This window comes from Prionailurus bengalensis, chromosome D3 (genome assembly GCF_016509475.1).
Source record: "Prionailurus bengalensis isolate Pbe53 chromosome D3, Fcat_Pben_1.1_paternal_pri, whole genome shotgun sequence".
Lineage (NCBI taxonomy): Eukaryota > Metazoa > Chordata > Mammalia > Carnivora > Felidae > Prionailurus > Prionailurus bengalensis.
Window position 1 is genome coordinate 34,082,030 of NC_057356.1, and position 11,553 is coordinate 34,093,582.

Sequence of the window (11,553 nt, forward strand, 5' to 3'; positions counted from 1 at the left end):
GGCACCCAGGCGCCCCCAAAATAAAATCCTTTTGAGCAGGGTCTAGGTGATAAAGGTAAGGGGAATATCTGAGTGATAACATTTTTTGGCAAAAAACAAAAACAAAATAAGAAAGAAATAAGTATAAAGTTGTAAGACAGATCTGTGGGCGTGTTGTTAATATCCCAGCATTAATGATATTCCCCAAAGAAGAACCGAGGTAACCTATTAAAATACCTTCACCGACTCCTAAGGTAGCTATCCTCAGCTGGAGAACTCCCGGTGTGTTTCCTTAAAATGGGAAATAACATTTAATGAGCTGTAAAGCTATTCTCATACCCAATGTCTTCATATATGAGGTGGAGTTACTAATATTACCTACTCACAAGGTTGAAGCTTAAATGACCGAATGTGAAAAGCAGTTAGCATAGTACTTGGAATATATTAAGCACTTAATCAATGTTAGCTAACGTACCGTTGGTGTTCCGCACCCTCCATTTTCAAGTCACCCTGCTGGGAGCAGCTAAAAATTACCTTATTTAATGCACTCGTAACCACCCAAAGAGTTAGAGATTATAATCTTCGTGTTTCAAACTGCAGTCCTAGAGCTCATTAAAGAGTACCAGGAGTGAGTAAGTGGTGAGCGGCAGGATTCCAGCCTGGGTCGTTGTGGTTCCATTTTGCTCAGCACTTTGATTTCATATTCCCTATTTCTCATGTGTGCTTTCATGTTAACACGCAGTACTGTTTCATGCAACCCTGCAGATGTAGGCAGGTGAGATGTTACTCTCCTCTTAACAGGTGAGGAATTTGACGAGGCTACATTCGGGAACCTAAACTCGAACCCACATTGATGACCTTCCAGTCCAGAGTATTTTCTAGACTGGCGTCCACACTTTCTCTCATGCCAAGTCAACAAACAAGGTTAATTTGTGGCTTTCTACGCTGCAAATCAAAATTCGCAACCCTCGCTTATTTCCTGAAAAGGGGCCCTAAAACGTCACGCAATAACAAAAAGAGGCATGGAAATATCATTTACTGGGCTATCTTTGTGAGGAGCAGGGAAGGATTTGGCAAATCACTCAACAGCGGGAGCTTTTATAAAATGGTTGTGGGAAATGGTCAAAGTTCTTTTTAGAAAAGACCTGCCGATTCATCTGCCTGCTTTTTTTTTTTTTAATTTTTTTTTTCAACGTTTTTTTAAATTTATTTTTGGGACAGAGAGAGACAGAGCATGAACGGGGGAGGGGCAGAGAGAGAGGGAGACACAGAATCGGAAACAGGCTCCAGGCTCTGAGCCATCAGCCCAGAGCCTGACGCGGGGCTCGAACTCATGGACCGCGAGATCGTGACCTGGCTGAAGTCGGACGCTTAACCGACTGCGCCACCCAGGCGCCCCATCATCTGCCTGCTTTGCTACAACTTCCCATTTCAAATTTCTGTTTCCCTATATGAATTCAGAGTCTTGTCTGCTCAGTAGGAAATGATCGTTGCTGGGTGCAGTGCATGAAATTCTCAGCACGTGAAGCTGTCTTTGATGGGGTCACTTTTGGTCCGTTGTGAGGCACCTTACCAGGTCTCTCTTACCGTGCTTAGATTTAGCCAGGCATCAGTGACCAGTCATTTGCAACATATGGATTATGCCGTCACCATGGGTCACAAACCTTGGCACCCTACCATCACTGTGGTAGTGCAAATCTTTTTTTTTTTTTTTATAAATGCGTATTTATTTTTGAGAGAGAGAGAGAGAGAGCACGAATGGGAGAGGGGCAGAGAGAGAGAGGGAGACAGAGAATCCAAAGCTGTGCTGTCCGCTCAAAGGCTGATGTGGGGCTTGAACCCATGAACCGTGAGATCAAAACCCGAGCCTAAGTTGAACGCTCAGCTGACTGAGCCACCCAGGTGCCCCAATGGTAGTGAGAATTTTTAACAGCTGTTCATTTTTTTAATTCTCATAGACTGGTTCTAGCGTGTGGATGTTTCTGGTGTTTACGCTATTGAGTAAATGGTCTCTGTTTTCTTCGGGGGACGGAGGTGTCGTTTGGTAAAAATGACCCTTATGACACTTTGGGCTCCCTGGTGACTGGTGTACCTAGAGGATTAACAATGACCTAGACCTTCGAGCATTTCTGTGCTTCTTTGAGGGCTGAGCCATCCAAGTTTATGCTGTGGGACTGTGCCAGTGGGAGTTCTCCATTAAAGCTGGACTTCGTTTTTATTGTATGTTCACGAGACATCTTTACTCTTCTGACGATATCCACCTTCCGGCTCACCTGGAAGGTTCTATGGCTTTGCATTTGTTAGCAGCAATTTCCATAGCTAAAGAATTAAGACAAATCTGGACTCTGTTTTTTTAATTGGTTAATGTTTAAAACAACTGGGCCTAGATATTTGGGTTGAACAAAGAGGTCTGTTTGGTTAGTCAGTGCTTGGGGCGAGTGCCTTCATTAGTAAGCACATACTTACATTAGTTTCAGTAAAAACACATTTGTTTGTACAAACATGGAACAGAATAGGAAAATGTTTACAGCATCCCCATTTGCCAACTCAGAAAGGACTTACCCTGCAGACAAACAGATGAATCAAACTTCTCTTACCCTCCCCCTGTGTATTAGCATGGAAAGTGGCTCTGTGGGGGAAATTTGTAAACATTGAATTTGCCTCTTACCAGGAGCCCTGGCCATCCCAAATCGGAGGTGTCTCTTCCAGCATCCTTGACAGGTGCTTCTTTAGCTCTTCCTGAACAAGTTCAAAGACTTGAACTTGAATCCCTTCCTCCTCAGAGAAGGGCGTTGCTTTTCTAAACAATTCTGCTAGAATGTTCTTTTCACATTGATGCAAAGCCTAGATCCTTATAACCTCTTCCTATCTGTTCCAATTCCATCATCTGGAGCCACAACCAAAACAAAGTTTTTTCCTCCTCCAGACAATAGTACTTCAAACATTCGAAGGAAGCTCTGCCATCGACCCTTTGTGTTTTGTCTCCAGTAAACATTTGGTTCTTTACGTATTTTTTTCTCAGACATGCTTCCTAGTTCTTGCACAATCCGGGGGAAGCCCTTGGGGTTGGCCCGGTCCAGAGTCAAGGGCACCCCTTCACCTTGAGTTCCTTCTAGGTTGCAAGTACCTAGCCACTGATTGGAGTCAGGAAATAATTGCTTTTGAACCTAATATTATCACTAGCAGGTTATGGAAATGTGGCTGATCTGATCTTCTGGCTCTGATCAATCAGAAGTTGGTAGAGATGTATGTTCTGAAATCCTACATGATTTAGTTGCTATCGCTTCTCCTTCTCCTGCAAAGGTAGTGTGGATGGGCTCAGCTGGCATTCGCCTAGGGCTGAGGTGAAGTGACGTGAGGTGAAGGAAAGCCAGAAAGCCCATTTCTTCAGGGGGATATGGAGGCGAGAAGACGTTCACAGGAGGCTGCCAGGTGACCTCAATATGCACATGTCCCTTTCCGGCTTTGAGGACTCCTGACCCAAGGACTATTCCGCCCTTGGAGGAAAGGCACCTGATTTGTCCCTCAGGGGTTCCACGGAGGAATCCTTCTCACTGGCCGAGTGACCCACTTATATAACCCACTTATATCCACTGAACCACTTTCTCAGAATTTTCAGGGAAAAAAAAAAGTTTTCTGTGGATTTTGAAGCTGATTCCGGACCCCGATGTCCAGTCACAAACTGTTAGGAATGCTGCGCCCCATGGGAACACCAGGCACCCAACTACTTATGCTCCCACTCAGCACGGCCATCCTGTGTTCCCTCCCAGGACCCCCTGCCTTAAAACATCTCTCCCTTGATGTTTTAAGCGGGCCTAAATAATGTCCAGACTCACAAGCAGAAGGAATTGCAGTCAGAGATCATTTTGAAGTTTAATGTCTTGGAACATTTTTCTTTCAAATTTGTTATTTTAAGCACACATTGTGATTTAATGACTCTTTTTGGGAGTTCAGTTTGCGGTTGAGGTCCAAGCACTGAGGAATGCATGTTTAATTTTTTTTCATCTTATAACGAGCATTTCATCTTAGACTAAATAGATGCACATTTCAGAAATCCCACAGAATCGCAGAGAGAAACACTGATGTTTATATAAATGCTTGCATGTTTGAGGGAATTTCACTAAAGGAAACAATCAGAGCTGGCTCCAAAGGCTTTGTGGAACTTTGCAAAGTTCTTAATTCACCTGTGCCGATCCCTGCCGCATCTATGTTCTTACACGGGACTTGATGCACATATGTAGCACTGAACTTACTGAAGGACACCAGGTCTCCCCCATGGATTCTGATCTTTGTGACAATGAAGGCCGTGTCTTGTGCATCTGGACCCAGCACCTCGTTCAGTGAGCATTCACTTGCCGGATGGAGGCTGCACTCTGGCTGAGTTTGGACACAGGAGTGGTTTTTAATGCTGTCAAAGAAGCCGCGCCAAGAGACCTAGATGGACAAGGAGAGAGAGATTTATGGGGGAGGGGGACGGGGAGGGGGGGCGCGGTCTGTGACAGTCAAAAGCCTCCATTTTCCCCAGGAAGAGAGGAAAAGAGATGCACCACCTTGCTGGTTTTCTTATGGTCTTAACTCAGCCAAGGCTATGGTTTCGCTTGAGTAAGCGTCTCCCAACACCAGAAAGGTGGAGAGCTATGGGCCACGTAGGGAAAGAGGTGGTCTAAAAACTTCTCTTCTGTTGGCTGCGCTCAGTGGGCTAAATGTTTCTAGAAAACAAATCCGTGCCTTGCTCTGCCCCTGGATCAACAGCGCAGAACAGGCCAGCCATGCTAGTTGCACAATAAAGTGTGCTTAATTTCAATGAACAAAAAAGCAAATGAGTAGAATGCTCAGGGTGGGATCGAAAACGCACACGAATAGTTCCAGGGGAACTATTCTCTGCCACGCGAGTGAGAAAAATTATTTAACAATGTGCACATGATTTCCCGGTCGTATGCACAGAGTTCCTATAACCAATGATTGCCATTCCCACTCCTGGACGTGAGTGTGCAAAAAAGTGGCAATACTACCCAAAGGGATGCGGAACATACACAGAGGAAGAGACGTTACGGGTAAACAAGTTTTAGCTTGAATGCCGGTTCAGCCACACAAAGAGATTGGCTTTGAAAGAGTGGGTGAATTGAATGTCTGGAGAGTCTTCTAAGTTCAGTGAGGTCTATGACAATTGGAGAACAAATGTATTTTTTGGCAGAATTCTGCAGTGGGAAGAGGTAGGAAAAGAGGTTCACTCCCCGGCCCACCAGCTGGCAAGGGAGCCCGAGCCATTTTAATGGTAGCGAGCGGAGCGCTGTCAGGGTTTCCAAGGGATTTTAATAGTCGTGTGGTCAGAGTTCCCTGAGTCAATAGCTCCCATTTCCACTCTGGCTGCCAGCTGGCCAAGTGGGGGACCACCTAGGTTGCATGCCCCCCAAAGAAATGGGGAAGCAGGTTCTCTTCCATAGTTTGCCTACCAACCGCTGTCTCTTGCTCCCTGAAATTCCCCCTAGTGACATGCCCTAACTCACAGTTTGCAACCAGTTAAAATATAAATACTACCAACAAAGGCAGGATCTTAAACTTTTGTTACTCCTTTCAAATTGATTTCTGCTTCTGAATGGGCTTTAGCACCTGTTTTGAAAACAGGGACGCACTGGGGAAAGGGAGGAGAGCAGAAATGCCCTGGTTAAGGAGCTCTCAAGGGTGATGGTCACGCAACAGCCTTTTTCACGTGCCGGCTCCTTCCCATGTGATTCTGGAGCTTCTCGCATAGCGAGGGAGAGTATATTTGTAAAAGTGGACTCTGAGCTTGGCCTCAGGTCTCGTCTTGGCCAATGGGATAGATGAAAGGCTTGGAAGGCGCTTGGGTGATTGGGCTTGATGGCTCTTACACATTTGTGTTGTCCTGAGAACTGCCTGAGTTAGCCTGGGGGAAGTTCAAAGACACTGGCATCAAAGCCGCAGGGCACCAGCCAAGGTCACCCTAGGGCAGCCAAAAGCCAGTCAAGTCCCAAGGGGCCTGTGTGAGGGAATGACCCAGATCAGTGGAAGGCCTTAGGCTCAGAGACTAAATAAATGTATATTGTTGTGTGCCATCCACATGCTGGGGTTTTTTGTTGTGTGGTGTTGTTGTGATGATGGGTAGCTGATACGCTGGAGAAGAAAGGGCCCAGGATAGAGAAGACTGAGAAGTACCAAGGCCAAGTTTGTATCTCTCACAATTACAAACACAGGGGCCTGCCTCTGCCTTTGGGCCACCAGAAGACAGCAGAACACGTAAACGTGATCGTAACGCCACAGTCAGCCTGCCCTTCACGGTGGGGGAAGACTGCTATGTTCTCCCCCCAATATGGGTCTGTGATGCCCTGTCTTCATTAGAGGGGGTGGAAGGAGGGACCAAGGTTCATTTCGTGGCTACCGTGAGTCAGTGACTGTGCCGCACCTTACTCATTACCGCATCCAATCCTTCCACGGTCCTGTGAGTTGGGAATCATCTTCCCCACCCCACAGAGGAGAAGACTGAGACATAGAGAGTTCAAGTAACCTGTCGGCAGGCAGCGAACAGTCCAGATTTTGTGGGCCGAGGGTACCCTCTGTCACAACTCAGCTCTGCGGTCGCAGCGTGAAAGCGGCCGGAAGACGACCCACAGAAGAATGAGTGGGCACCAGCACACATGGGGTTATGAACGTGAAACTGAAGCCCATGCAATTTTCCCACGTCACAAACGATATTCTTCTGATTTTTTTTTTTCCTTCGGCCATGGTAAAAACCATTCTTAGCTCACCAGCTATACAAAAATAGGCAGCCACCAAATAGGGCCAGAGCTCACCAACCCCTGGTGGAAATGTCAGGGTTGAGATGCAAAGCTATAAAATTCGGCGACTGGTTGGGAAGCCAGAAAGTCTTTGTGGAGGAATGTGGATGTTTCTTAGGTCGCGTGGCCTCCATTACTTAATACCCTCCTGTATCAAACAGTGTGGAGGCTCCTCAAAAAATGAAAAAGAGACCTACCCTATGACCCAGCAATCGCACTGCTAGGAATTTACCCAAGGGATACAGGAGTGCTGAGGCAGAGGGGCACTTGTACCCCAAGGTTTATAGCAGCGCTTTCAACAATCGCCAAATTATGGAAAGAGCCTACATGTCTATCAACTGACGGGTGGATAAAGAAGATGTGGTTTATATATACAGTGGAATACTACTTGGCGATGAGAAAGAATGAAATCTGGCCATTTGCAGCAACGTGGATGGAACTGGGGAGTGCGATGCTAAGTGAAATAAATCAGGCAGAGAAAGACAGGTGCCATGTGTTTTCATTCATATGTGGATCCTGAGACACTTAACAGAAGACCATGGGGGAGGGGAAGGGGGAAAAAAGGTTACAGAGAGGGAAGGAGGCAAACCGTAGGAGACTCTTAAAAACTGAGAATAAACTGAGGGTTGATGGCGAGTGGGGGGGGGGAGGGAAAAGCAGGTGATGGGCATCGAGGAGGGCACCTGTTGGGATGAGCACTGGGTGTTGTATGGAAGCCAATAAATTTCATACTGAAACAGATAGAGATCAGGAAAATGGCCAACTCACTTTGGAATATATGAGACAAGCATGCCAAACTTCTGACCCTTTATTTGCAGTATGTCTTAGGATCAAGCAGATTGACTCGGGGTGTGCGTGTGCATGTGTACGCATGTTCTCGTGCACGTGAGTGTGCAGTTCATGTGTGTGCATTCCTGTGTGCATGTGCATATGCGTTGGCATGTGCATATGTGCTAAAGACAGACTTTTAGTGAAGTAATGGCACACAATGAAAGGTAATATACATATAACATAGGTACATGGTGCTATTATTGCCTCTGCATTGTAGATGGGGAAACTGAGGTTCAGAGAGGATAAGCCACTTGTTCTAATTTATTCCATAAGGGGAGCCAAAATTCAAACACCATGTGGCTTGGCTCCAGAATCAGTGCCTTAGCCACCGACTTGAGCCCCTCACTCTCCCGGGAAGAGACAGTCCCCTCTGGCTCTGGCTGTCCCGTGAAGCCCTTGCCTGCCACCAGCTCCCTCTGGATCACACTCTGCCTTAGGCTCCCCCACCACAACAAACAGGAAAATAAATAGTCACAAGATTAAAAGGACCCGCGTGGACTGTTTACAATCACGAGTGGAAAGTGCTGTTAGAAGACTGTCCCTTCCGCGGGCCTCTGGGCCGGGTTTGTGAAGTTCTGATGCATGGGGGGGTCTCACGTCATTCCCGATCAGTGATGATGTAAAAGAAGCAAGTCGAGAGCTGTTATTTCATGTGCCGGCACATCCCATCACCGGAGTTTCACCCATGGGGCTAGCCAGCTGCCCTTCCTGACTCTGGATGACATGCCTGCTGCCTTCCCTTCAGAATAAAAGCCCTGGTGTCTCCCACCTGGCTTGTTCACAGGCTGTTTCACCTGGAGAGAGTGCTCCTCTCCTCTGGGCCACTCCGTCCTGCCCATCCCCGCGTCACCAGTCCTGGACTGGTAGACTCAGTGACTGTCCTCCCCTTGGCCCTTGACTTCCCGTGAACAAGGCATAAAGCACTGTTCATTTTCTAGATTCTTGTCTCCCATGTTACACAGTGACAGTGGACCCCTGCACGTGTTATATAAAGTAGGATTTGGAAACCCTGGTCTCCATTTCCCCATGCATCGGTTTGTTGGCCTTGTGAATTTGGACAAGACATTTCAATTTCTGAGACTTGACCCCCTTCTCCGTAGCATGAGTATTAGTAATCACTATTGTGAGAGCATTTTAAAAGCTCTGAAGGCCCACTGGTAGATAAGCAAAAATTACATTTTGCCCACAGAGGGTCAGTAGCTCAGATTACAACAGCACTCAGCAGTCAGGGAGGCATTTACTGCATCTGATCGCAGGAAAGTTACAAAGCTCGCTGGGCTGGCCCTCCAGTTCCGGGGTAGGAACGTCCACCAGCCCAGCAGCATCCCTGCTAGGGTCCCAGCATCCCCTGCAGACACACCGCTGCTCTCAATCATTTTGTTATCCAAATCTTTCAACGCTGATACACGGACATTTTAATATCTGCAGCCACATCTCTTCACAATTGGATTCTACGTTACTGACTCTTCCTAACCTACTGAAAGCAAAAAGCAGGGAGAGTTTTAAAATACGATGTGCAATCAACAAACGAGATGCAAGAAACCATGCATGCTTTGCTCCGCGTCTTTCAAAAATGTTTCCTTATCATAAAACAAGTATGATTTCATCTCAACCAATAAAGCAATAACGACATGCGGGTTTACCATTTCTCTTTTTTTTAAGTTTACTTATTTATTTTTGAGAGAGACAGAGAGAGGGCAAGCGGGGGAGGGGCAGAGAGACCAGAAACCCCAAGCAGTCTCTGCGCTGTCAGCAGCCAGGTCCGATGCGGGGCTGGAGCCCGCAAACCACGAGATCACGACCTGAGCCGAGATCAAGGGTTAGGCGCGTAACCGATTGAGCCACCCAGGCACCCCCATGTTTATCTTTCCTATTGGATCTTTTTTTCTCTCTAGGTTCTGGCAGCCACACTATTGCCCTATGATGTTTATGCATGCTACACAGCACCTGTAGCACAGTGCTAGCCATACAAAAGAGAAGCATTACCGATGGAATCTTCTCAACGTGCTGGTCAAGGTGTCAAGACTGGTCAAATGGGATGTGATCAGATACTGAAAAATCTTACCCTCAGAAATGATCTTAAAAGTCATGAAGGGTTGGGGCGCCTGGGTGGCTCAGTTGGTTAAAGCGCCAGACTTTGGCTCAGGTCGTGATCTCACGATTTGTGGGTTCGAGCCCCACGTCGGGCTCTGTGCTGACAGCTCAGAGCCTGGAGCCTCCTTCGGATTCTGTGTCTCCCTCCCTCTCTGCCCCTCCCCTGCTTGCACTCTGTCTCTCTCTCTCTCTCAGAAAATAAATAAATATTAAAAAAAAAAAGTCATGATGGGTTGTTGGTAGGCTTAATGCCCGGGGTTGTTAATTTCTTTGCATCTTAGAAAGATTAATCAGGCAGTGGACTAGTGATGGTTTGAGGGGAATGATCAAGTCAGGAAGATCGGTTAGAAAGTTACTTAAATAAGCCAGCAGAATAAAGATGACTGTTTATTTATTTATTTTTTTCAACGTTTTTTTTTTTTTTTTTTGGGGGGGGGGGACAGAGAGAGACAGAGCATGAACGGGGGAGGGGCAGAGAGAGAGGGAGACACAGAATCGGAAACAGGCTCCAGGCTCTGAGCCATCAGCACAGAGCCTGACGCGGGGCTCGAACTCACGGACCGCGAGATCGTGACCTGGCTGAAGTCGGACGCTTAACCGACTGCGCCACCCAGACGCCCCAGAAAGATGACTGTTTAAACCAAGACAGTGGAACTGGAGAGGGGGGAGTTGATTTTATGGTCACTTAGGGAAAACCAGTTGATGGCACTTACAGATCAGTTCGATGAAGAGGGCAAAAGAGAGAGCAAACTCCCAGGTCAAGATTAGGTAAATGGGGGAATGCAGTGATGGTATCCATAGGAGGGAAAATGAATGGGAAGCCATTTGTGGAGGAAGAGGGTGTGTTCAATTTTTGACATGTTGGTTTTGAAGAGCTTTGGAGACATCCAGGGACAGGCATCCAGTAAACACTGGATAATGCACGTCAGACAGAGTACCAGCTTTCAGGTGGTTGCGGAAGCCATGGAGTTGAACGGAATCACCTAGGGGGATTGGGTGGCGTGTGAAAATAAGGCGGCAGAGGAAGCCATAATGAATTCTAACATTTATGATGTGGACATAGGAAGGGGGCTGGGGAGCTGCAAGCAGGAACGGACAGGACTCAAGCAAGAGCAGTTCCCTGGACGTCCAGGGAAATCGGACTGTCAAATTAAGGATGCCCAGGAGTGTCAAATACTGTAGAAGATTGTTAAAAAGTAAGGACCAAAAAGTGTCTGTTGGAATTTGCCATCCAGAAGGCAACTGAAGCTTTGTGACTTTAGTTTCACTTGAGAATAAATTATCTCTGTGTTCTTGTTCACTCTGAGATTCTCTAAGGCTATGATGGGTGGTGGCTGATGCACAAGGCCAAGAAAGAAACTTAAGATGAAAGTTCTAGATATTTCTGTCCCCCCAAATTCCTAATAACCATCTTCCTTTCCTAGCCAAATTATGTTCCAGTTTAACATTATTGAGAATGCATTTCTTTTTTTTTTTTTTAACGTTTATTTATTTTTGAGACAGAGAGAGACAGAGCATGAACGGGGGAGGGTCAGAGAGAGGGAGAGACAGAATCTGAAACAGGCTCCAGGCTCTGAGCTGTCAGTACAGAGCCCGACGCGGGGCTCGAACTCACGGACCGCGAGATCATGACCTGAGCGGAAGTCGGCCGCTTAACCGACTGAGCCACCCAGGCGCCCCTGAGAATGCATTTCTATTTTGCTTTCTGCCAAATTGGAGGGCAGTTAAAATTGGGGTAGCATGTGTGAAACCAGGATCGATCAGGTCTAGGAACCAGACTCAGCTCCAAATGACTGCTAATGTTGGCCGAAATCTCGATGCCAGGTCTCATTTTCCATTCAGAAGAATGGCAATG

At 46.8% G+C, this 11,553-nt stretch overlaps 1 non-coding gene across 1 annotated transcript; it reads left to right on the plus strand.

Annotated features, from left to right (window-relative positions):
- The first annotated feature begins 9,707 nt into the window (after nt 1-9,707).
- TRNAQ-UUG lies at nt 9,708-9,793 on the plus strand. Its single transcript has one exon. It is a non-coding gene; the product is annotated as a tRNA-Gln (tRNA).
- The last annotated feature ends 1,760 nt before the right edge of the window (nt 9,794-11,553 follow it).